The sequence below is a fragment of the Phascolarctos cinereus genome, unplaced genomic scaffold (genome assembly GCF_003287225.1).
Source record: "Phascolarctos cinereus isolate Bilbo 61053 unplaced genomic scaffold, phaCin_HiC Scaffold_4;HRSCAF=312, whole genome shotgun sequence".
Taxonomy (NCBI): Eukaryota; Metazoa; Chordata; class Mammalia; order Diprotodontia; family Phascolarctidae; genus Phascolarctos; species Phascolarctos cinereus.
Window position 1 is genome coordinate 593,657,092 of NW_027555847.1, and position 27,187 is coordinate 593,684,278.

General features: G+C 40.8%; 1 protein-coding gene across 4 annotated transcripts in view; it reads right to left on the minus strand.

Annotated features, from left to right (window-relative positions):
• The window catches only part of SNX31 (sorting nexin 31), a 96,062-nt gene extending 90,079 nt beyond the window's left edge, over positions 1 to 5,983 (minus strand). For all 4 annotated transcript variants that reach the window (XM_078153685.1, XM_020969437.2, XM_020969430.2 and 1 more), the window contains exon 1: positions 5,611 to 5,983. The gene's annotated coding sequence lies outside the window, so the exon portion shown is untranslated. The remainder of the gene's footprint in view (positions 1 to 5,610) is intronic.
• Between the last annotated feature and the right edge of the window lie 21,204 nt (positions 5,984 to 27,187).

The following is a 27,187-nucleotide window of genomic DNA, read 5'->3' on the forward strand; positions in this document are numbered from 1 at the left end:
TGCAATACACAGTCTCTGTGGGGTAGTGTTGTGGACCAAAGGCCAGTCCGTTGCTAGGCCTGTACTTGAAGCCTTTCCAATTGATTAGGCCAGGCCAGAGGTTGCACTTTATTGGTACAGTCTTTAATAGCAGGGATAATGAGTCTAGGACAAATAGACTCAATTCATACATGTATCAACTTTTCACTGGGCATGTATGCATTTAGCCACAGTGAATTTCTAATCACACAGCTGGCTTCTGTTTACCATCAATCTTACTTCTGGTCTACCTAATAATTAGAAAAATAAACTAGCTGGAAAGATCCTATGTGAGCATAAACTCAAATTCTGGGGCTTTGGTTGAATATTGCTCACAAGCACTTAGCTATGTGTCACAGTGGATAGAGTGCTGGGAATGGAATCAGGAAACTCATCTTTGTGAGTTCAAATCTGGCCTCAAGACATTTACTAGCTGTGTGATCCTGGGCAAGTCACTTAATCCTGTCTGCCTCAGTTTCCTTGTCTGTAAGATGAGCTGGAGAAGGAAATGGTAAACCACTGTGGTATATCTGCTAAGAAAACTCCAAATGGGGTCACAAAGAGTCAGACACCACTAAAAACAACTAAACAACAACAAAAACTCCTAGCTTACTGCCCCCGAGCAATGACCCTTCTCCATATTACCAAAGCAGTTGTATGTTTTTCCTTTTTTTGTGGGCCCTCAAATACTGCTAGGGATGGTTGGATAGTAATTATCTATGCCTGTGTGGGTATTCCATTCTAAAGATGGTAACAAATTTACTTTTGAATGACTTATTATCTATACTATTTCTTCCTTGATGGTATGGATGATGAAGAATGGGCTGTAGGGAAAGGGATAAAGGGAAGAATTTAGGCAATTTAAAACAAAAGATATTAAATAAATGTATATATAGTCTAGATATATAGAATATATACATATATACAAACAGTTTTTTAAAAAGAGTGGCCTGTGGTTCAAATGTTTTCTTTCCTTTCAGCTCTCTCCCTCATCTTTCCTCCAGCTACTAAGAAGCGAAATACTAAACTTAAAGTGAAATACTAAACCTTAAAGCACTATGTAAATCCTTATGACATTGTCTGTTCTCCAACGAACAACGAAATGATCAGAAGGTAGACCAGGCAAAGGGGGGAAAGTCAGAGGCCTAAATAATCTATAGACTGTGTAATCATCCCCTGAACAATAAAAGGTGGACCTTGGAATGATAAACAGAGAGCCTTTGGAAGTGATAGATTACCAGTCACCTTCATGTGACATTGATGACCCACCTGACTAACTTTTGGATCTGAGGGAATGGGGGTAACTTGCTTCCAGAACCTAATGATACAAAAGCTCAACAGGGCTAAAGGTAAAAGGGGAAATTCCTTTTTTGGCAAATTCAATAATAATGATAATGATAAGAAGAATAATATTGATATTGCAAGAAGATAGTCAAAACTGCAATGTATCGCTGCAGATTGCAAACATTCACCACCTAACAAATATTTAGAAAGATAGCATCAGGTGACCAGAAGTATATGAAAGGGGGCAGCTAGATAGTAGCTAGATGGCACAGTGGATAAAGCACTGGCCCTGTGCTCAGGAGGACCTGAGTTCAAATTCAGCCTCTGACACATAACACTTACTAGCTGTGTGACTCTGGGTAAGTCATTTAACCCCAATTGTCTCATATTTTAAAAAAAAGCTTTCTGAACAAGTTGTGGTATATGAATGTAATGGAATACTATTGTGCTATAAGAAATGCTGAGCAGGCAGACTTCAGAAAAACCTGGAAAGACATGCACGGTCTGATGCAGAGTGAAGTGAGCAGAAGTAGGAGAACGTTGTACACAGTAACAGCCACATTGTGAGATAACTAACTTTGATAGACTTAACCTGTCTCAGCAATACAAAGATCTAAGACATCTCCAAAGGCCTCATGATGGAAAATGCCATCCACATCCAAAGAAAGAACTATGGAGTTTGAATGCAGATCGAAGCATATTATTTGTTATTTTTTTCTTCTGTTGTGTTTTGTTTCCTCTTTCTGGTGGTTCCTCCTATTGGTTCTAATTCTTACTTACAACATGACTAATGTGAAAATACGTTGAATAAGAATGTATATGTATAGCCTATATCAGATTGTGAGCCATCTTGGGGAGGGTGGAGGAGAAAAATTTAAAATGCAAAAGCTTATGGAAGTGATCATTGAAAACTAAAAATAAATTAAGAAAAAAAAATAAGAAAAATAGATATCTAGTAGAAGAAATGAGAACCACCTAGGAAATGGATAACAGCCCCATCACCGTGTCTGCTGCTGGAGTTATCCAAAATATGTTTTCAGACATGGCAGGTGAAGCCATGCAAGGGCATTTTGTACTTATACTTGCCCTGCGGTGAGTGAGCTGGGTGGGAAAGAAAGATCAGGTAGTCCCTTTTGGTTCCTAGTCTCAGCAACTATTTATCCTGGGTCTGAGGCCAATGGCTGGTGCTTAGAAAAGGCCAGTGCCCCTGATGGGGCCCAAATTTCATCAACATGGCTGAAAAGATCACCCATACTGATGATCAGGAACCCTGGGTTCAGGTGCCTTTTCCAACATTACCTCTGGATTGGGGGCAGAGCCAAGATGGTGGAGTGAAAGCAGTGACTTGCTTGAGCTCTAACCCAAACCCCTCCAAATACATGTAAAAAAATGGCTCTAAACAAATTCTAAAGCAGCAGAACCCACAAAAAGACAGAGTAAAACAAATTTCCAGCCCAAGACAGCCAGGATGGTTGATTGGAAAGACATATCGCACCAGGCAGGGAGCGGAGTGCACTGCGGTGTGGGCACGCAGGCCGCAGCAAACCTGGAGCAGGCCTCAGAGGACTGAATCCCAGGCAGTTGTAGCAGTTTCCAGACTCCTCAATCCACAAACGCCAAAGACAACTTAGAAGGTCAGTGGGAAAAGTCTGTTTTTGCGGTGAGAGAGGAGCTAGGTCAGAGCCAGTTCCACAGAGCAGAGCGTGGGCGCTGAGGCGGTGGCTTTGTCCTTCCGGCCCACAGGCTGAGGGGGAATCAAGTGGCTGATCAGAGGGGGATTGCAGGGATCTCTCTGCTGGTGCTGAGGCAGGAATCTCTTGCTTTGCCCGTGCTTGGATCTGGGTCACAGTTCGGGTGGTGGTCCTGGGGTGAGGAGGAGCGCTGGCACTGTGGAGCTTGTAGTGGTGGCGGAGAGAAAACTCTCTTCACAGTTCCAAGAGAGAAAAGACTGCTTGTGGTCGGTCACTCAAAGACCAGAGCACAGGCCAGGAAAAGAGTAAACACCTCGACCCTTATCATACCACCTTGGAAGAACTGAAAATTTACAGGTCCCTACAAGTATCTCTGAAAACAGCTATACAAACCCCTGAAGCTTGGGACAGTACATTCTCCACATTGGAAGCAGACTCTTACCTTAACAAAGAGTTTAAAACTCAAGTAATTGGCTGGGATCATGAGCAAGCAGCGCAAAAGGAGTCAGACTATATTATCTTACTTTGGTGACAAAGAAGATCAAAACATACAACCAGAAGAAGACAACAAAGTCAAAGCTCCCACATCCAAAGCCTCCAAGAAAAATATGAATCTGTTCCAGGCCTTGGAAGAGCTCAAAAGGGATTTTGAGAAGCAAGTAAGAGAAGTAGAGGAAAAACTGGGAAGAGAAATGAAAGTGATGCAAGAAAATCATGAAAAACAAGTCAACAGCTTGCTAAAGGAGACCCAAAAAATACTGAAGAAAATAACACCTTAAAAAATAGCCTAACCCAAATGGCAAAAGAGGTCCAAAAAGCCAATGAGGAGAAAAATGCCCTAAAAAGCAAAATTGGCCAAATGGAAAAGGAAGTCCAAAAGCTTACTGAAGAAAATACTTCCTTAAAAATTAGAATAGAGCAATTGGAAGATAGTGACTTTATGAGAAATCAAGACACAGTAGAACAAATCCAAAAGAATGAAAAATTAGAAAACAATGTGAAATATCTCATTGGAAAAACAACTGACCTGGAAAATAGATCCAGGAGAGAAAATTTAAAAATTATGATCAAAAGAGCTTAGACATCATCTTTCAAGAAATTATCAAGGAAAACTGCCCTGATATTTTAGAACCAGAGGGCAAAATAGAAATTGAAAGAATCCACTGATCTCCCCTGAAAGAGATCCCCAAAGGAAAACTCCTAGGAATATTGTAGCCAAATTCCAGAGTTCCCAGGTCAAGGAGAAAATATTGCAAGCAGCCAGAAAGAAACAATTCAAGTATGGTGGAAACACAATCAGGATAACACAAGATTTAGCAGCTTCTACATTAAGGGACCAGAGGGCATGGAATATAATATTCTGGAGAGGCAAAGGAGATAGGATTACAACCAAGAATCACCTACCCAGCAAAACTGAGTATAATCCTTCAGGGGAAAAAAGTCATTCAGTGAAATAGAGGACTTTCAAGCATTCTTGATGAAAAGACCAGAGCTGAATAGAAAATTTGACTTTCAAATACAAGACTCAAGTGGAACATGAAGAGGTAAACAGGAAAGAGAAATCATAAGAGACTTATTAAGGCTGAACTGTTTACATTCCTGCATGGAAAGATGATATTTATAACTCATGAGACCTTTGTCAGTATTAGGGTAGTGGGAGGGGAAAAAATTATATGTATGTATAGACAGACAGATATGATAGATAGATAGATAGATAGATAGATAGATAGATAGATAGATAGATAGATAGAGGGCACAGGGTGAGTTGAAGATGAAGGGGTGATATCTGGAGAATAAAATTAAGGGGTGAGAGAGGATTATACTAGGAGAAGGAGAAAGGGAGAGGTAGAATGGGGTACATTATCTCGCACAAAACAGACAAGAAAAGGTTCTTACAGTGGAGGGGAAACAGGGGAAGGTGAGAGGAAATGAGTGAATCTTATTCTCATAGGATTTGGCTTAAGGAGGGAATAACATACACACTCAATTGGGTATGGAAATCTGTCTTACTCTACAGGAAAATAGGGGAGGAAGGGGACAAGAGAGCAAGGGGATGATAGAGAGAAGGGCAGATTGGGAAGGGGTTAATCAGAAGGAAGAACTTCTGAGGAGGGACAGGGTCAAAAGAAAGAATAGAATAAATGGGGTGGGACAGGATAGGATTAAGGGAAATAGAGTTAGTTTTTCACCATATGTCTACTATGGAAGTGTTCTGCATAACTGCACGTGTATGGCTTGCCTTTTCAATGAGGGTGCGTGGGATGGGAGGAAGGGAGAAAATTTGGAACCCAAAGTTTTAAAAACACGTGTTTAAAAAAAATGTTTCCACATGCAACTGGGAAATAAGAAATACAGGAAATGAGGTACAGAAATCTATCCTGCCCTACAGGAAAATAGAAGGGGAAGGGGATAAGAGAAGGGGTGGGGAGAGACAGAAGGAAGGGCAGACTGGGGGAAGGGGTATTCAGAATGCATGCCATCTTGGGGTGGGGGAAGGGGCAAGATGGGGTGAAAATACGGAATTCAAAATCTTGTGGAAGTAAATGTTGAAAACTAAAAATAAGTAAATTTGTATTAAAAAAAAGAAAGAAAAAGAAAGACAAAAAAACCCCATTACCTCTAGATCTTCCTTTCCTCCTCTATAAAATGAGAGAGTTGGATAAAATTACCAAGGTCCCATCCAACTCTCTTCACTCTTTGAGATTTGGGCACCATTTTACTTCAGCTCAGCTCAGTCTCAGGAAGGGTTAAATCAGTCATCCACCATGACACGGTCAAGTTACCACTTTGCTCTGGTTCCTCCTCTGGAAAATGAAGGCTGTGATTCCCAAGAGCCCTTCTGGCTCTAATATTGTGTCATTCTTTGAAGGCTGTGCTGATTTGGGGGAGGGCAGGAAGTGGGTTCAAACCCTTTTGCTGCCAAGAGTAGCACTCCACCACCACCAGCTCCCAGAAGTCAGGCTTGCTGGCTCTCAAATGTGAAGAAACTACTGACCTTAGCACCCAGTTAAGAAGAAAAATTACTTGAAATAGGAAGTTGCCAAATAGCCCTCTTCCTCTTCTCCAGGGTGTAACCCTCCCTAGCAGTGACCTCTCTCAGCATCTCTGCCCATTAGAGCTAGTCTTTAGGTTGTCTTCCTGCCAACTGAGGGTGCCTTTCATGCCACCCGTTCCCAGCACCACATGTGGTACTTGCCCTAGGAATAAAAGTCTAGAACCTCAGTTAAACATTGCTCAGAAGCACTCCTACCTCAGCCCCAAGCAATGACTATTCTCTGTATTCTCAAAATAGTAGTATGCTTCTCTTTTTATTTGTAGGTCCTCAAATACTACTGGAGTTGGCTGAGAAGTAGTTACCTATGCCCAAGTAGGTATTTCATTCTAAAGATGACAATAAATTACTTTTGAATGACTTATTATCTCTACTATTTCTTCCTTGATGGTATAAATCGGGGTGGGGAGCCTCTGGCCTCCAGGGCATATGTGGCCCTTTAGGTCCTCAAGTACAGCCCCTTTGACTGGAACAGTCAAAGGGCTAACTTCAGTCAAAGGGCTGCACTTAAGGACCTAGTAGGACACATGTGGCCTCAGGGCCTTAGATTCCCCACCCCTGGTATAGATGATGAAGAGTGGGCTGTAGGAAAAGGGATATAGGGAAGAATTTAGGGAATTTAAAACAAAAGATAGGGGCAGCTAGGTGGTGCAGTGGATAGAACATTAGCCCTGGAGTCAGGAGGACCTGAGTTCAAATCTGGCCTCAGACACTTGACACTTATTAGCTGTGTTACCCTGGGCAAGTCACTTAACCCTACTGCCTTGCCAAAAAAAAAAGATATCAATTAAATATATATGTGTATATATATATGTGTGTGTGTGTGTGTGTGATAGATGTAAAATACACACATATGTATGCATATGTGTATATTTTTTAAAAGAAAATGTTTTCAACTACCTCTAAGCAAATGACACTGAAATGTCAGTCTTCAACTCTGACCTCTTTCATGAGTCCTAGACCCAAATCTCCGACTGTCTATCAGACATATCTTCTTTAATGTCCCATCGGCACCTCAAACTCAACATGTGTAATATTTTTCCCTAAACTTACTCTTCCTGCCAGCATTCCTATTTAGATCTGTAGTACCACAATTTGCAGCTGTCTTATGTGATCGTAGTTGTTGTTCAGTCTTTTCAGTTGTGTCTGACTCTTTGTGACCCCATTTGAGATTTTCTTGGCAAAGATACCAGCAGAGTGGTTTGCCATTTCCTTCTCCATTTTACAGATGAAGAACTGAGGTAAACAGGATTAAGTGATCTGCCCAGGGTCACACAGCTAATAAGTGTCTGAGGTTGGATTTGAATTTAGGGAGATGAGTCTTCCTGACTCTATCCACTGAGCCACCTAGTTGCGCCATGTGATCATGCACCATGTTTGACTCTTCCTTCATCTTCACCTCCCATATGTCACCAGGTACCAAGTCTTGTGGATTTTACCTCAGTAGAATCCAACCCCAACTCTTTATTCCCACTACTACCATCTCAGAACTAAATTCTCCATTAGCATTAGGAGTTTTAACCTGGGGTCTGTGAATTTGTTTTAATATATACACATACATTTTGATAACCATATTTCAATATAATTGGTTTCCTTTGTAAACCAATATACTTTATTTTCTGCATTTAAAAGCATTATTCTGAGAAGGGGCCCATAGACTTTACCAGATTTCCAAAGGGTTCCATGATACAAAAAAGGCTAAGAACATCTGCCCTAGACTATTGCAATAGAAGCCTTCTGGCCTCTACCTTTTCTCCCTTCCAATCTATCCTTTGTATAAATGCCTGAATAATCTTCTTTATACATAAATCTAGTCATGTTACTCTGCTCAAAAATATTCAGTAGTTCTTTATTGATTAGTGATTAAAAATTCCAACAACTCTGCTTGGTAGTCAAGATACTCTACAATCTGGTCTCACCCAACCTTTCCAGCTACATCTCATACTTCATCTCCACACCTGGTATACACTAGCCAAATCTGACAGCTCTCTGATCCCAGAACACTTTTGGCTCTAGGACCAGCATTCTATTCGCTGTACCACTGAGCTGTAAATCCTTCTTTGCAGAGATAGGGGACTATGGGTGTGGAATATTGTATATACTATCAGGTAGGATTAATATCAAGTCTCATTAACAAGTCAATGAGCATTTATTAAGTGCTTATTACATTGGCAGGCCCTGTGCCAAGTGCTGGGGACACAGACACAGATACAAATAGATGGTGACTGTCTTCAGGAAGCTTACATTCTAGCAGAGAAGACAACATAATAAAAAGCAGGGGAGAAGGTAAAGGTATCAAAGGGTGGAGTGGCAAGGTCTGGAAAGCAAAGTTTCACTGATCTGAGTCTTTTTTCAAAATGGTGATTCTGGGGAAAATTCACCAATGGTGGAAGGAGGTTGCAGTGACAGGAGGTCATGTTGGTAGGTTTTGCTAAACTAACTTCTTTTCTTTTTTAAAAAAAAATGTTATTACAATGGATGGCTCTCAGTGGGAAGTGGGGGTGAAATGTATCGGAAAAGGAAGGTGATATAGAAACAAAAGATATCAATTAAAAAAAAAAGAAAAACAAGATGGATCCACATACCTGTACACACACACACACACACACACACACACACACCCGCACTTCAGCCCTTAGTCACACACTCATCCAATTATTTCTTTAGCAGCATCTCCCACCTTCAAACACTCCAACCATTGTCTCTCTCTCTCTCTCTCTCTCTCTTCTCTCTCTCTCTCTCTCTCTCTCTCTCTCTCTCTCTCTTTTTTAGGCAATTGGGGTTAAGTGACTTGCCCAGGTAAGTGTCAAGTGTTTGATCTGAGACCGGACTTGAACTCAAGTCCTCCTGACTTCAGGGCTGGTGCTCTATCCACTGCGTTACCTAGCTGCCCCACGTTGTCTCTTCTTTATCCACAATGGTCATTACCACTCTGCCCTACCAAATGAACTGGCAAACAAAGTGAAGAAAGCTACACTGTCACAATATAGGGAGGACTCTTTGATATTTACTTATAATCAGATTTGCAGCAGGTGAGGTAAAGCACGGTGCCTATGAGGCCACGGTATGGCACTAATGAGGCCAAGCTTGCGGGCTGAATTATCAATAGGCCAATTACTACTCCGAGCTACCACAGACTATTGCTGTAAGCACAGGCAATCACAGAACAACTGTGTTCTGTCACTAAGGTGATTAGATGAGGGGGTATGGATGACTCAGTACCACCTTACTCCTGAGAAAATCCAAGGCACCTGTCTCTAGCACTTCTAGGGCTTGTTTCTTGTCATTTTATTTTTGGTAAATATTCCCTAACTTTTCCAGAAGCAGAAAAAGCAAGGGATCTGTGCATTAGTGAGAGTTTACTCTCTCACACATACACATACAAGTACACAAGTGTGTATATAGGAGTGCATTTGATTTTTTTTTTTTTGCTAGGTAATGGGCTTAAGTGACTTGCTCAGGGTCACACAGCTAGTAAGTGGAAATTGTCTGAGGCCACATTTGAACTCAGGTCCTCCTGACTGGTGTTCTACCCACCGTACCACCTAGCTGCCCCACACATCTGACTTTGATAGAATAATGGAAATTCATCGATTAACAAACATTTATTAAGTGCCTATTCTGTGCCAAGCATCGTTCTAGCAACACAATACAACACAAGACAAATACAATAAAATACAAAAGTGAATCAGTCCCTACTTGCATGGGGTTTACCTTCTTTCAAGGAATATAAGTAAAAATAGGATGTGACCCCTAAAGGAGGGAAATCCCATGAGTTCAGGGACTGGTTCACTTTTGTATTTGAATTGCTAGAAGGGTCCCTAGCACAAAGTAGGCACTTAATATGATCGGAGTGGAAGAGACATTAACACCTGGGGAAATAGGGTAAGACCTATTGAAGGAGGCAGTACCTGGACCGAGACTCTAAGGTAGCTGGGGGCTCCAAGATGCGGAGGTGAGGAAGAAGAGCATTCCAGTCATGAGGAACAGACAGCCTTTATTAAAGGCACAAAAGTGGAAGCTGGAATATCATATATAGAGAACTGCAAATAAGGTAGTTTGGAAGGAGTGTAGAATTGTATGAAGGAGAATAAAGTGTGATCAACCTAGGAAGATTGCCTGAAGCCAGACTGTGAAGAACTTGAAATATCAAAAAGAAGAGTTTACATTTTACCCTTCGGGCAATGGGGGAATCACCAAAGCTTCTGGAGTAGAGGAATGAGAATATTAAAACCTACACGGTAGGAATATCCAGTTGGCATCTGTGTGGAGGATGAAGAAGAGAGACTCAGTGGTAGGAAACCAATTAGGAAGCTATTGTAATAGTCCAGACAAGAGGTGAGGGGGCCTGAGGTAGGAGTGGTAGTTATCTGAGTAGAGTGAAAGAGGCAGATTTAAAATGTGAAGGTAGAACTGATGAGTCTTGGCCATTGACTTGCTATGGGGAATGAGGAAGAATGAAGAATCATGGATAACTGTGAGGTTGGGAACCTGGATAACTAGGATGATGGTGCCCCTGAAAGAAATAAGGAAGTCAGGAATAATGAGTTTAGGGGGAAAGATAATAGACTGCAATAGGTGGGTTAAACTATGTGCGTATGAGTATTGTGCTAATGAGGCCAAACTTGTAGGTTCCCTCCCCAGTAGGTCCATTACTACTATGAGCTACCACAGGTTGTCACTGTAACATCAGCCAATTGTGGAGTAACTGCTTTGTCACTAGAATGATTAGATTGCCTATGAAAACATATATCCTTGCTGCCATTTATTAGAACTGAAGGTCACCATTGCCACTGGGTGGAGGAAAAAGAGAAATTTCCTGCCTATCTCCCTTGCTGGAAGTCTAAGAGTTCACTGGCAGAGTATAAAAGTGATGCATTCAAAAGAGAGAAGGGAGAACCTTTATATAGCTACTGAGTTGTGCTTCCATGTTTTCTTCAGAATCCACATGGTACTATCCAGTGTTGATTCATTTTCCTTCGTCTCACAATACTTATTCAGAAATGTTTGGATTCATTTATATAACCTAGAGTCTTTCTTATTAATTTAGCTATTTGTACTCAGAATTTTTTAAACTGTTTTCTTCCTCCTGAAATCTTTTGTAATTTCAGTCTTTTTCTCTTATATTTTCTCTATTGCTCATTTTTTTGGTCTCCTTTCCCTTTAATGGCAGACCCCATGCCCTATTCCACCCCTCTCCCAACTTCCCCACTCACAACTATCTCAGGCTCCTCCCACATTGGCAATTCACTTTTTACAGCCTTAATCCCTTTCCAAGTGGCTTCTGGGGAGATAGAATTGGTCCCAGCTGGATGTCAGTCCCTTTTCCTTCAGGCTTGGTGCAGTCCCTCATCCGTGCTGGTGCCCTGCCCCAGTCACCTCTGTTCTTTAGTTCTTGACTGAGTGCCACTTCAGCACAACCGCCCCAAGCAAAGCATGCTTTTATTTCCCTTCCCTCCACCTTCTTTGTCCAAGAGTTATTGACGGGAGTGGAGCTGAGTCATCATCGAACGATGGGATGAGGTCAGGGGCAGAGAGTGCTAGTAGAGACTGCCTCAGCATCAGGTGATTGCACAAATTGTGCCAGATGATTAGCCTTCTCTACTTTTAATTCATCAGGTTGTTACCTCATTGAAGTTCTTGATGTTACAGCCTATGGAGACAGCTGAAATTATTTCACCTCTTGTGCATGATTCTTCTATTGGGGAAGTTTTAGAGTTTGTGAAGATCAGAGAACGTATCTAGTTCTCCATCTTGTGGACCACGTGGCCCAGAAGACTTATTCTTTTTCTCCATCAAAATTAAGGATAATGTAGCACTTGTGTGAGAGAAAGACAAAATCCTAGTCTACATTCGGTGTTGATACCAAGAAAGCAAAAGGGGAACATTTTCCCATCAAATGTTCAGTTCATGGACTTCATGCGCTCAAATCTTTTTGCACTAAATTTACACCTATTGTAATAAAGAAAAGTTATCATTATGGTAATTAGCTATCAACTATCTATATTTGACCTTTGGTATTATTACTAATAAAATTCTAGTTGAATGTAATAGGCTTTAGAGTGGAAACTCTTCTAATAGGTAAGCTTTTTGAAGGAAGGGACTTTCATTTTTGTCTTTATATACTCAATCAAACACAACACCTAGCACAGAGGAGACATTTAATGAATTGGTGATTGATATATAAAAGTTTTTTTTAAGGCCACTGAATATCATTTTCTATTTTGGTATTTGTGATGTGCTCAGAAGTATCACATTGGATTTGCTGAGTTTGATTTTTTTTTTGAGCTAGCTTACTAAGCCAACAACTTAACTGGGGGCTACATTTTGAATTGTGTTCACCCAGTTTCCCAGCCTTGAAGTCAGCTTCAATTCTTCCTCTCCCTCACCCTTCACACCCAGTCAGATACCAATTCCTGTCAATTTTACCTTGACAACATCTCTCATCCTTGTTCCCCTCTCTACTCGCACAACCATCACCATCTTTTTCACTTAGACTATTTAATAAGCCTTTGAATTAATCTTGGCCAACATGACAAAACAGGAAAATGATAAATGTTGGAGAAGATGTGGGAAAATTGGAACACTAATGCACTTTTGGTGGAGTTGTGAACTGATCCAACTGTTTTGGAGACCAATTTGGAACTATGCCCAAAGGGCTATAAAAATATGCATACCCTTTGACCCAGCAACAGCACTTTAGGGTTGTATCCCAAAGAGATCATAGAAATGGAGAAAGGACCTATATGTACAAAAATATTTATAGCAGCTCTTTTTTATGGTAGCAAAGAATTGGACATTGAGGGGATGCCCATCAATTGGGGAATGGCGAACAAGTTGTGGTATATGAATATAATGGAATACTACTGTGCTATAAGAAATGATGAGCAGGCAAACTTCAGAAAAACCTGGAAAGACTTGTATGGTCTGATGCTGAGTGAAGTGAACACAACCAGGAGAACATTGTACACAGTAATAGATATGTTGTAAGATGACTAACTTAGCCCTTCTTAGCAATGCAAGGATCTAAGATATCTCCAAAAGATTCATGATGGAAAATGCTATCCACATCCAAAGAAAGAACTATGGAGTTTGAATGCAGATCGAAGCATACTATTTGCTATTTTTTTCCCTTCTGTTTTGTTTTGTTTCCTCTTTCTTGTGGTTCCTCCTATTGGTTCTAATTCTTCTTCACAACATGACTAATGTGAAAATGTGTTTAATAGGAATGTATATGTATAACCTATATCAGATTGCTCACTGTGTTTGGGAGGGAGGGGGAGGAAAATTTTAAAACTCAAAAGCTTATGGAAGTGATTGTTGATAAATCAAAATAAATTTTAAAAAAGAATTAATTAATCCTTCTTCTTTCCAAACCATTTTCTACCCAGCTGTCCATCTGATATTCCTAAACATCTGAAGTTAACATTCTATCAAAAGGAAACAACCTGCACATCAAAAATTAAACGCAAAATCTCGGGCCATCTCTGGTCATCCTGATCTATATCTGTCCACTGGATCCAGATGGCTCCAGAAGAGAGAGAGACTGGTGACTTTGCACAGCCCTCCTTCACTTAAATCAAATTTAATTGCAAGTCAAGACATCACCCTCTGGATGTCATTGGTCCTCTTCCAGAATGAAGGACAAACAACAGAAAAAATGCAAAATACATGCAAAGTAATTTTAGGAGGCAGGTTGGGGTGGGAGAAAGTGGAGCAAGGGCAGGAAGGACACTTGCAAGTAAAAGGTTAGTGAATTAGGTTTCTTGTAGGAGGTGGCTCTTGAGCTGAGCTTTGAAGGCAGCCAAGCTGTCTATGAGGTAAAGGTCTGATCATATCACTCCTGTGCTCAAGAAGATCCAATGGAAGGAGCAGCTGAAAGCGCTGGCCTTGGAGTCAGGAGGACTTGAGTTCAAATCCAGCCCCAGACACTTGACACTTGACACTTACCAGCTGTGTGACCCTGGGCAAGTCACTTAACCCTGATTGCCTCACCAAAACAACAAAAAACAAAAACAAACAAACAAACACAAAAGAAGATCCAATGGCTCCCTCTTGCCTCTATACAATACAAACTTATTTGTTATTTAAAGACCTCAATCTGGCTTCCAGACTTGTTGCACACGACTCTCCTTCACATACTCTACATTGCAGTCAAACTGGCCTATTTGTTATTCCTGTGCATAACATTCCATCTTCCCCTACCCAACCCCCCACGCCCCTGCACAGATTTTTTTCCCCACGCTTGGAACGCACAACCGTCTCACTTCTGCTTCATAAACTCCTTGCCTTCTTTTAAGACTCAGTTCAAGTACCGCCTCCTACAGGAAGCCAGATTTTCTGAACCCCAGAAATTACTTTGCATATATTTTGTATTTAATTCTCTGTGTGAAAATATGTTTAATAGGAATGTATATGTATAGCCTATATTAGATTGTGTGCCATCTTGGGGAGGAAGTGGGGGAGGGAGAGGGAGAAAAATTTAAAACTCAAAAGCTTATGGAAGTGATTGTTGATAAATCAAAATAAATTAATAGTAAAAAAGAATAGCCCAGCACTATGGAATTATTAAAAAAAAAAGCCATCTAGTTCAATCCATATATGACTAAGAATTCTCTTTATAACATTACTAAGTGGTCATCCAACCAGCGTTGGAAGACTTCCAATGAGTGAGACAGTCCATACCTTTTCGGATAGCTCCAATTATTAGAAAGTCTTCCTTAGCCTAAATTTTTCTCTCTGCAGTTTCTACCAATTGCTCCTAGTTTGGTTCTCTGTGACCAAGGAAAACAAGTTTAATCTCTCTCCCATGTGAGATATATATATGTATATATGTATGTGTATACACACACATGTATATACATATACGCATTATATGTGTGTATGCATCTATGTATATACTAAGGATCAAAGACGTAGATAGAGCTAGAAAGAACTTTAAGTCACCTGGTCCAAACAGCTCATTTTGAAGATCAAGAAACTGAGCCCTAAAGATTTAAATGATTTTTTCTAAAGTTTCCCAGGTAATAACTAGCAAAGTCAGGATTCAAACCCAGGTTTTCTGACTCCAAATTCAGTATTCTTTCTGCTGTACCACACTGATGACAGAGTCAATTTAAATCTTCTCTTCTTCAGGCTAAATATCTCCAGAGAGGTCCTGTAATTGATTATCATAGGGCATAATTTCCAATTCTTGCCATTTTGATTGTCCTTTGCTGAATATGGTCCAGATTGCATATCTACTTCTTAAAGTGTGAGGCCAGTGACTTAACACAATACTCTAGATGTGGTCTGATGGAGGAAGGGTACACCAGAAGTATTCATCTTTCAATAGCTTAGGATAGTTTGGGGGGTGGGTTGTTTGCATATTGGGTTTTTTGGCCACCATGTCACACTATCGTCTCATACTGAGTTTGCAAGCCACTGAAAACCTCAGATCTTTTTTATTGGAGACTTTTGTCTAGCTACAGCTTCCTCAGGCTGTACTTGTGAAGTTGAATTTTTCGAACACAAGTATAGAATTTTATATTTATCCTTATCATATTTAATCTTATTAGATTAAACCAGTTTTTATGGTCTGTTGAGATCTTCAGGGGATTTTGACTGTCATAAAGCTCCCACATTTATACCATATGCAAATCTGATGCTCATTGCATTTATATCTTTATCAACTCATTAATAATAATAATAATAATAAAAAACCGGGCCAAGCACACATCCCTGGAGCCCTCCATTAGAGACCTCTTCTCAACTTGACACTGACCCATTATTGACTATTTTTTGGGTCTAGTCATTTAACAAGTTCAGATCCACCTGAAACTGTATGATCATATAGTCCTCTGCTCTCAATCTTGTCCCCTGGGATAAGTAAACTAAAAGTACAGCTTTCTGCTGATCTTCCAGTCCAGTTGTTATTGTTCAGTCATTTTCAGTCATGTCCCACTCTTCATGACCCCATTTGGAGTTTCTTGGCAATGATACTGGAGTAGTCTGCCATTTCCTTCTCCAGCTCATTTTACAGATGAGGAAACTGAGGCAAATAGGATTAAGTGACTTGCCCAGGGTCACACAGCTAGTCAGTATCTGAGGCCAGATTTGAACTCAGGAAGATGAATCTTCCTGATTCTAGGCCTGGTGCTCCATCCACTGTACCACCTAGCCTCCCACCAGTCTAGTAATCCTGGTGAAAAAAGAAAATAAGGTTCATTTGGCATGGCATGCTCTTGCTGAAGTTGGGCTGACTCAGTTTCCTTTTCTACATATTCAATAACCAGCCCTTGGATAATGTGTTCTAAAATTTTGCCATGAATCATAGTCAAACTCACTAGCCTTTGGTTTGCAGACTCCATTCTCTTCTCTAGTTTGATCCTTGGAATGAATTTCTGCTCTTCTTCATTCCTACAGCACATTTTCTGTTCTACAAGTACTTAGAAAGCTCATTGGCAGTGACTCAGCAATTGCATCAGCTCGTTCTTTCAGTACCCTGTAACACAGTTCCAACCTGATGACTTGGACTTATCAAGAACAAACACTTTCTCACTAATCCAGTTAGTACCCAACAATCTCTTATTGAGCACGTAGTATGGTCAATACACTTTGCTAGGAACAGGGAATGTTGGGGATCTGTAAGGATGTAGAGGGCCACAGGCTGTTCATGAGGTCTCACGGATGGGCGGAGGCCCCTCTCGGGTGCTGATCTATGAGCAAAGGTCGCCTGGTTCGGTGCTCCCTTGTATGGATCTTTAACAATCTTTAACTCTCCTAGTTACTGTATGGTCATTAGCAGTCTATTCTGGGATTGGAGTCAGATAAGTGCACAGCACGTGCACGCACTATCCTTAGCACAGCATGGGCTGTACGTCATTGTAACTTGAGAAGAAGTTCCTGTTACTTTACTACTTAAGTGAATGCTTTGTTAAAATTAAACGGAGTTGCTTCCATCTTGTCTCCCACCTCATCAATGTGCATTCGAGATAGAAGATCAAGCTGGTCTTGATTCATCGGGTGATTGGGAAATCCTAGGCCCTAGGTAGGCTCTGTAGCCGAGTGAACTAGTTGTGCACAGCAAGGGATTACTGGGACAGAACAAAAAATAATCCATTTTCAAAGAACTTACATTCCACGGGAGGAAGAAGAAGAGATTGTGAGTGTGGCTAACACTTACATGAATAACAACACAAAGTGACAAACTCTCTATTTTCCTCTCAATGTCTTCCATGCCTGAAATGCTCTCCCACCTCCTGGATTTCCTGACTTTCTTCAAGTCCCAACTACAATCTCACCTTCTACAGGAAGCCTTTCCCAGCCTCTCTTAAAGGCACTAGGCTGATTGCTTCCAATTTATCCTGTAATATAGCTTGTTCGCACATATTTACTTGCATATTGTCTCCCCCGTTATGTTATGAACTGCAGAGGGCAAGGGCTGTTTTTTTGCTTTTCTTAGCATCCCCAGCCTTTAGTTTCTGGCACATAGTAGGCACTTACTAATTACTGACTGTCTGACTGACTACTTTCTTGGGCTTCAGCACCCTGCCGACTGTTTTTGCTTTGTCCTTTCTAGTACAGAGGTAGTGCTCCTTTGCAGAGGTAACTGAAGCAAGCTATGACCTAAGTAACTAAGCCTTCTATCCCTCCTGTTACCATTTTCCCATCATTAAACCCATTTGCCTTGAACAGCGATTTTGTCCTTTCTTTGATATTCCTCTCTTCTCCAATCTAGTTTAAAAAATAACCACTTTTTATTGTCCTTGGCATCCCTTCCTAGCCTCAGCTCATTCTGAGCTTTCTCTCTTAAAATTATTCTTCCAAGACTGGGCTCTGCTTCTCTGTTCATACTCCACGTTCTGCCTGTGTTTCCATCTCCTGTATATGTCTCCTAAAGTTGGTGGGTGCTACTTCCAGAGTCATATTCCAGCCACGAGCCCCATCTCACCAAGTCTCAGTTTGCCCATGAGGTCATATTTGCCTCCTTGAGATCTCTAGTTCATCCTGCCTGTTCCCCACACTTACTAATACCAACAACAATAGCTAGCATTTATATAGCACCTTAAAGTTGACAAAGTACCACATTTATTCCTCACAACAGCCCTGAGAAGTGGAGGCTTTTATTATCCCTATTTTACAGATGAGGAAAGTGAGGCTGAGAGAGATTAAATGACTTGACATTGGTCACATAGCTAGTTAACTGTCTAAGGCAGGCTTTGAACTCAGATCTCCTTGACTCTGGGTCCAGAACTAGCGCCAGCTAGCATTTGTACAACCTATGAGTTTTATTTTTGGATGAACTTCCTGAATATCATCTCTTGTGAATTCCTGATTCTCTTTTCTGAATTCTTCTTCTGTTGTCCTTGCTACTCTCTCCCATGGAATGTAAATTCCTTGAGGGCAGGGACTATCCTGGATTTTGTATTTGTATATCTAGGGCTACTCAAATCATAGCTCGCTTCTGTTATCTCTGCAAAGAAAAACTACATCTGTACTCAAAAAGACAGGAAAAAAATTTGCTAGTAGGGAGCAGAGACCCAAGAAAAATAGTCAAGGGGGTAGTCAATATTTATTAAGCATCTACTATGTACCAATCAATATCAGTGCCTGGTACAAAATGGGTGTTTAATAAACGCTTTCTGATTGATTATGTTATAATCGTAGAGGATTATTCACTCTAATCCAATTCACCAAACATTTCTTAAATGCCTAATATGTGCTGGACACCAGGGATAAAAAGACAAAGAAGAACAGCCTCTGCCCTCAATAAACTTACATTCTGCTGGAGACTTTCACCATGTAAACAAACGCATGATCATTTGAGGAGGAGGAGGGAAATGAAATTAATACCTAAGGAGAAGGAAAGGTTTCTAATAAAAGACAACACATGAGCTGGGATTCTAAGAGGTGGTTTGAAGAAGTACTTTCTACACACAGGACACAGCCTTTGCAAAGGCTTGGAGGTGGAAAGTGGAGGATTTGAGTATGGTGAATAGTAAGTAGGGCAATTTGGTGCAAGTGAAAAGGAGTAAAATTCAATAAGGCTGGAAAGGGAAGTCTTGAGTGAAATTGCGAAGGATTTTAAATGACAAGCTGAAGAGTTTGCATTTTATCCTAGAAGCTATCGGAGGGAGCCACTGAAGTTTCTTGAGGAGGGAAGTGACATGGTGAGACTCAACTCTGGAAAGCTTCTTTTGTCAGCTGCGTAGAGGATGGATTAGGAAGAAATTGAAAGCTGGGTCCTCTTAGGAGGCTATTGCACTATTCCAGGTATGAGGTAATGAGGGCTGGAACTTGGGCAGTGACTATTTGAATGAAAGAAAAGAGGATAGATGTAAGAGATATCCTAGAGCTAAAATTGATAAAGATTTGGCAGTTGATTTGATGTAGGGCTTGTAATGATGAGGGAAAATAAAGAGTTAAGAATGACTGTGGTTGTTAAGCCATTTTTAGTTGTTTCCAACTTTTTGTGACCCCCATTTGGGGTTTTCTTAGCAAAGATACTGGAATGGTTTGCCATTTTCTTCTCCAGCTCATTTTACATATGAGGAAAGTGAGGCAAACAGTATTAAGTGACTTGCCCAGAATCACACAGCCAATAAGTGTCTGAGGCCAGATTTGAACTCACAAAGAGGAGTCCTTCTGACTCCAGGCTTGGCACTCTATCCACTGCATCACCTAGATGATTAGGAGTTAGTAAACCTAGGATATGGGAAGCATGGTGGCGTCCTTATTAGAAACATGGAAATCAGGTGTAGGAATGGGGTTGAGGCGTAGGGAGGAGAAAATGAGTTGCACTTTCAGCATGTTCAGTTTGGAATGCTTATAGGACATTTTGGTGGAAATGTCTAACAAGTCACTGATGACATGGGACTCAAGCCCAGGAGGGAGACTAGGAGTAGATAACTGCAGGATAAATATTTTCTGTTCACAGTCTCTCCATCTCTGTTGCCACCTGTCTCTGGATCTGTCTGTCTCTTTCCATTTCTGAATCTGGGAGTCCTCTGTCTAGAACTCTAGCTTTCAATTTATTATCATACTAAGATCCTCTGAACCCATGACAGCTGGTGAGATCATCTAGAGAAAAAAGAACAGAGCCCAGAACAGAATCTTGGAGATGCCTATAATTGGTGGAGAGATATGACCTATGATCCAGCAAAGAAACCCCAAAACAGCAACCAGGAAGGAAATCAGGAGAGATCAGCATTACAAAAACTGGGTGAGATGTATGCCCTATATCAGATTGCTTGTTATCTTGGGGAGGGGGGAAGGGAGGAAAAGGAAGGAAGGAGGAAAAAATTTGGAACTCAAAATGTTATGAAAGTGAATGCTGAAAACCATCTTTACATGTAATTGGAAAAAATAAAATACTATTAAGGGGGGGGGGAAACCTGGGTTAGGAGTCAGTGTGAGAGAACCTTCAGGAAGAATGTGAGGTCAGCAGAGTCACAAGCCATGGGAAGATCTAGAAGGATGAGGACTTGCCTTGTTCACACTCTTCCCTAGCCTGTGCCCCTCCCACTCCTCAGATTTTGTGCCTCCTCCATGAAGCCTTCCCTAATTCCTCCCCTTTGCCTCCTCATTCTTCTGTACTGTGGAGCCATTTGCATGGAACTAACTTATCAAAAATTCTCTGGATTTGTAATTAGCTCATGTGTGTGAAGAGACAACGCAGTCCAGTAGAAACAACACTGGTTCTGCTGTCAGAGGAGGTGGGTTCGGATCCTACCTCTATGTGACCTAGGACATAACCTACCCAAGCCTCAATTGCCTTCTCTGTAAAATGGGCATGGGGAAGTAGGGGTGACCTCAATTGCTTCCAAGGTCACGTCTAGCTGTAACTCTCTGATCCTACGATCCTGTCTTCTCTTCTCAAATAATCTTTGCCCTCTGGTGGTTTGCATTATTGTTTTTTAGGACCTGTAATTCTGGTAACTGTAGGAATTTCCCTTGAGTAACTCTGTCATCAACCGGTTTATAACTTATATAGGCTTACAGAGATATTTGAGACTCACAGGCAAAGTGACTTGCCTAGGATCACAGGACTAATTAACATCAGAGTCAAGATTCGAACCCACATCTTCCTGCATCCCAGTCCAGCACTCCAGCCACTAGGCTATACGTATTTATGTGCCCAAAAGCGGGCATATAACACAGAGCTTTGCACACAGTAGGTGCTGCGCACATATTTGTTGTATGGATGCCTGCACCTCCAGAGGAATGCCGTACACACTATGAAGAAACACAGAATGCTGGGAAATGGTTTTTCACTGGTTTCCAAAAACAGTAAAACCTGGCCTTATCGGGCATTCTATCAGTGGTAACCATTAATTGGCTCTTCTGCATGCACACAGGATAATACAACATAATAATTGAGGATCAGATGTATAATCTGAGATAGCTAAATCTGAGGAGCCTTCTGAATCAACTAAAGACAAAATAGGATTAAGTATATTTTATTGCATTCTTTTTCAAAACTGATAATGTAAGAATACACATGCACACAGATGTTATCGCACACAGATGTTATCTTCCAAATAACTAAAATATTTCATTAAAGAGAACATGTCCTCCTTGCATGATATGGTAGAAAGACCCCTGGACTGGTGTCTGAAGACAAGGGTTCACATCTGGTTCTTCCCACTGTATGACCTTGGGAAGAGTCACTTTCCCTTTGGGGCCTCAGTTTCCTCCTCTGTAAAAGGAAAGCATGAGACTAGATCTAGGATGTCAGCTAGGTGGTATTAGGGAAAGAGTGCTGAGTTTGAAGTCAGGAAAACCTGAGTTCAAATCCTGCTTTGATACTTATTAGCTATAAGTCTGGATAAGTCTTATCCAGATAAGTAATTTTTATTTCTTAGTCTCGGTTTCTTCATCTTTAAAATGAGGACAGTTCCTACCAGGTATAAATCTATGATCCTATAGATCACGTATGCTGTTTTCCTTCTAGGCGGTAAAGTGACCTGCCAACAGTGAACAACTTTGAGATTCATGACAAGAAGACCTTCAAGGGGCAGCTAGGTGGCACAATGGATATAGCACTGGCTCTGGGGTCAGGAGGACCCGAGTTCAAATACGGTTTACACATAATATTTACTAGCTGTGTGACCCTGGGCAAGTCACTTAACTCCATTGCCTAGCCAAAAAAAAAAAAAGACCTTCAAGTGAAAGTGTCTCTTCAACAAGACTAGGGCTCACGGGTTTCTTAAGGTTTATATGTGGTTGAGCCTGAGGTCAGGGTGGGTACTGAGAGATGCTAGAATATTTCTTGCAAAAAATAATTATTTTATGAGAAACAATATTGAATAACAATACAATTGCTTGAACTGACTTTGCAACTATTTACATTTGATTAAATGAAATACATGTCTTAGCAACTTTCATTTTCTCTAATATATAATAATTATTATTATAGTCCATAAAGATTCTTTGTCCACTCATTCCCATTCATGTTTCCTTCTATGTTTTCACAGTGAAAGGCAATCATCGTATGGTGGAGAAAGAGCTGGCCTTCATAGCAGAAAAACCAGGGTTCTGGTCCCTCCTTTAACACATACTGGCTATGTGACCCTGGAAAAATCACTTAGCCTCACAATGATCTGGCAACTAATTCTCTGAAACTATCATTTGCAGAGAAGGGACTGACCTGCATTGGTAGAAGGAGTTTTCCTATGGAGAGCTCGCTATTATTAGTGAGAATGAATTATAATCCAAGTTTACCTGGTCATGACCTTTGGGTAAAATAGAGGTGCCCTTGAGAGGTCTTTGGAGTATGCCCAAATTGCCTACTGTGGAGGCCTTTTTGGTCTCCTCCTCTATGGATAGGGTGGCCCTGGTTCTAGTAGGACAAAAAACACAGAACAGAAACAAATATGCCTGAGCCCATCTTTGGAGCCAGGATAAAAGAGAGGGAGGAGTGGAAAGAATGTCTTTTCCCTTTTACTGGTTCAGCTCATGGCACCCATGCTGCGAGTGAACTGTATATTCACCCTCTTGACTCAATAGCTAAGAGTGGCCCAAAAGAGCCCAGTAGAAAAAGATGGTGGAAAAAAGGAGTGATTGGCTTGGTCTCGACAGTTTTAAAGATACTGGCAGCCAATCAAAAGAAGCTAAGCCCACCCACAGGGTTTGGGACAGGGAGGCTTTCACAATCTGACATGTCCCAAAGGCCCTGTTAAGGGCATCTCCATGTTGCCAGAAGTGCCATGCAAGCCTGGGTTATAAAATTAATGAATAAAAAAGCATTAATCAAGTGTGGTTTATGTCCCGAGCGCTATGCTAAGTTCCAGGAATACATCTTTGGGAAAAAAACCTGCTTTTAAGATTCCCATCAATTCTGGATATGTACTATAACTCTATGAACAGCCTCTGCCCTTAAGGGATTTGTGCAGGCTGTTTTCCTGGTCCTGTTTTTTCTTCAAGGTCTCTAAATCCACTGCTCTTTCCTGGTTAACTTCTCAATTTTCACGCAGCCTTGCAAATAGAACCAGCCCACTCCTTTTTTCTTTGCTTTCTTTCCTAGCCTCCTGTGGCCCTATAGGAACTATTAAAAAAGCCTTTCAATATTTCCTGATATTCCAAAGACAGATGACTTAAGCTCCAGTTGGATCCCAGGGTTCATTCCAAGTTCCGAAGTTTGCAGCAGTATTGCTCTAGAGTGGAATTCTTTGGAAAGAACCTTAGAGATCCTTTAGTCTAAGTCCCTCATTTGACAGAGAAGAAAAATGATGCCCAGGTCATGTCCAACGGGTAAGGTTTCTAAAAGAGTATACTTCCATCTTTGGGTGCTTTGGCAGGGACCAGAGGCTCCCGTGGACTGTGACAGCAAGCAGAAGGGCCTGCAATAGCCAACCTTTATCCTGTTTTCAAACCAGTTACAACAAACTGCATATTTTCTTTTCTGTAGCATTTTTCCTGATACTGTGCCCATTTTAGGTCCAGGAAAAGTGTAATGTGAGAAACATGCTTCAAAAGGCCACATTCATAGAGATGGTGGCACAGTGCCCAAGGCAGAGGCCCATATATTCAGAAGTGGAATAAGGTCATAAATGTAGAACTAGAAAGGACCTCAGAGACCATCTAATCCAATGCCTGCATTTTACAGATGAGGAAACTGAGACCCAGAGATGAAGTGACTTGCTTAAAGCTATACAGGTATTAACAGAGAGAGTTGGGAATTGAACCAGAGTTCTTTGACTCTAAATCCATTGCTCTTTCCCTGGTTAACTTCTTGTGGCCTTGCAAATACCAATAAAATGAACTAGCCCACTCCTTTTTCTTTGCTTTCTTCCCCAAACTACTCTCTGGCCTTATACTAACTACAAATCTAGTAAACGCATATTTATAATTTACTATAATGGACCCGAGGCCCTGGACAAAACTGTGAAGTCAAATTTAGTGTTCTCTCACTTCTTTCAATGTGTCTTCCTTTACCCTCAAGGCAGCCACTATCAGAGTGTCTCCCATCTAGTCATGAATTCCTTCCCCCCTTCTCATTCCCCAACGTTGTCCATTTTTTCTCCGCTAATCTGGTTGCCCCTATCCTATATGAAACCCCTTTATATTGTGCTTTCAAAGCTACAAAGAGTTTAACGTAAGTTGAATCTCACAACAACCTTGACATCCTACCTATATTGTCGTCCTTGCCTTACAGATGAGGAAACTGAGGCTCAGGAAGTTTGAGACATGACCACGGTCACATAGCTAGTGTCAGAGCAGGGATCTGAACCCAACTCTTCCTGATCACAGCGTCAGACAAGCTGCCTTTGCACACAGTATCATTTAATGATAGGTGTTTTAAAAAACATAATTTAGTTTTATTATTTTTTTAATTAACAAACATTTTCTCTCCCACCCAATCCCTGCTCCCCTCAACTGAACATTTTTTTAAAGGAAAAAGAAAACCCTCATAACAAATGTGCACTCAAACAAAACAAATCCCCACATTGGCTGTGTCCAAAAATGGGGGCCTCATTCTGCATTTTGAGTGCATCAGCTCTCAGTCAGAAGGTGGGCAGCAGCTTCACCTTTGGTCCTCTGGAATCCTGGGTTGTCGTTGCATTGATCAGAGTTCTAAAGTCTTTTAAAGTTGTTTTTTCTTTTAAAATCTTGTGGTCATCATGCAAATGGCGTTTAGTTCTGCGCACTTCACTTTGAATCAGTTCATCGAAATCTTCCCAGTTTCCCTGGAAACTTCATTTTGTCATTTCTTATAACACAATAATATTTGTTACATTCATATAACATAACTTAGCCATTCCCCAAAAAGGTGTGCAACTCTTTCTTAGTTTCCAAGTATTATTATTATTATTTGCTACTACAAAAAAATAGCTCTAAATATTTTTGTAGACATGGGTTCTTCTCCTCTTTCTTTGATCTCTTTGGGGTATAAAGCCTAGGAGCGGCATCGATGGATTCCAGTTTTAGTGACTTTGGCAGCGTGTTCCAAATTGCTTTTCAGAACGGCTGACCCAATTCACACTTCCATCAGCAATGCAACAATGTGACTGTTTTCCTATAGTCTCTCCAGGATTTGTCATTTTCTTTTGTCTTATTTGCCAATGTAGTGGGAATGAGGTGGAACCTTAGAGTTGCTTTAATTTGCATTTCCCTGGTCATTATAAAATAGCTATTGATAAATAGTTAACTCACTCTTAGTCAAGTGCTAACATGTTATATCTTCTAGGTAACATAATGACATTTTAACAGGTACCTTCTAGAAACAATACCTGAACTCAAAAGACTAAATTTCTAGTGGCATTGTGATAGGACAGGCTGGGGAAAGCTCATATGGGGGAGAACATTTCCTACTGAACCTCAGATCATAACAGGTCAGTGAGCAGATGGATGGATACTTGGGTACTTTTGCTTTCTGAAGGCGGTGAATATATACACAAAACTTTGCTATATGCAAATAACCTGCAATGCTACAAAAGAGGAAGTGAGTCTTGTTTATTTTTTTTAAACAGGGATTTTAAAAGGATTTAACAGAATTTAACAGGATTCTGTTAAATTCCACAACAGGTGAGATTTAAAATTCCTATTCAAGTTTTTTTCCCATGTGTGAAAGCCTGATTTCTCTAAGCCTTTTCAGTTCTAGGCAATAATAACAATTAATATTAGTCATAATATAACCTAGCATTTATATGTCATTTAAAGGTTTGCAAAATGCTTTGTAAATATCTCATTTTACTTTCATAATAACCTCGGGAGCTAGGTGCTATTATTATCCTTATTTTACAGCTGGGGAACTTGAGACAGAAGTTCAAAGATTTGCTTGGGGTCACACAGCCAATAAGTGTCTAAAGTTGAATTTGAACCTAGGTCTTCCTGATGCCAAATCCCACACTATCCTCTGCACCATCTACTTCCCTCCAAGGTATCTCAGAGACCATGTTAGATTCCACAACTTTCCTAAATCCTTTATAGGGATAAAATAGGGCCTTGTATCATTTAAGTCTACTTAAAACACCTTTAATAAACTAACATATGCATGACTATGAGTCATGATATGCCACCATCTTCAGAAAATTAAAGGTAAGGGTCAATCAAAAGGCAAATGGAAAGGGTCCAGCAATGGCAGGCCTGAACAGGCACATCACCCACAGAACACTGAGGAAGAAAAGTGGTATAAAGGATATTACCAGAGAGATATAAAAATGGGCCAGTCTCAAAGTGAGACCTATTGGCATCCAGGTAGTATCAAGCTCTAGACAAAGAAAGTCCTGCCCCCATCAAGTGAGATGGACTGCCAATGGAGAATTTCTGTGGGGACACAGACAAAAGTCACCCAGGATGAGAAAGCATGGATGGCTTAGAATCTGTATCTTTGGAGGGAGACCCTAAATTAGCGAGCTTACAAAGCCAATGGAATATGAATTTAACAAGCATTCAATTTATTAGTCATCATCGCAAAAATATTTGAGCATCACTGACGTGATCCTACCTAGTAGGAAACAAGGCCCTGTCCTCTCCACAAGCAGGAATGTATGCATACGTACAGGGTTTGGAGAAAGGTCTGGTGACCAGGGGTGGTGCCATTGGCTGTCATCCACACCCCTTAATTCAGGCAGGTATGAGCCAGATTGTCCCTACCCACCGGAGGAAGCAGAATGGGAGATGGACATGGTAGAAGTTTCAGCCAGTTTAGATTATCAGA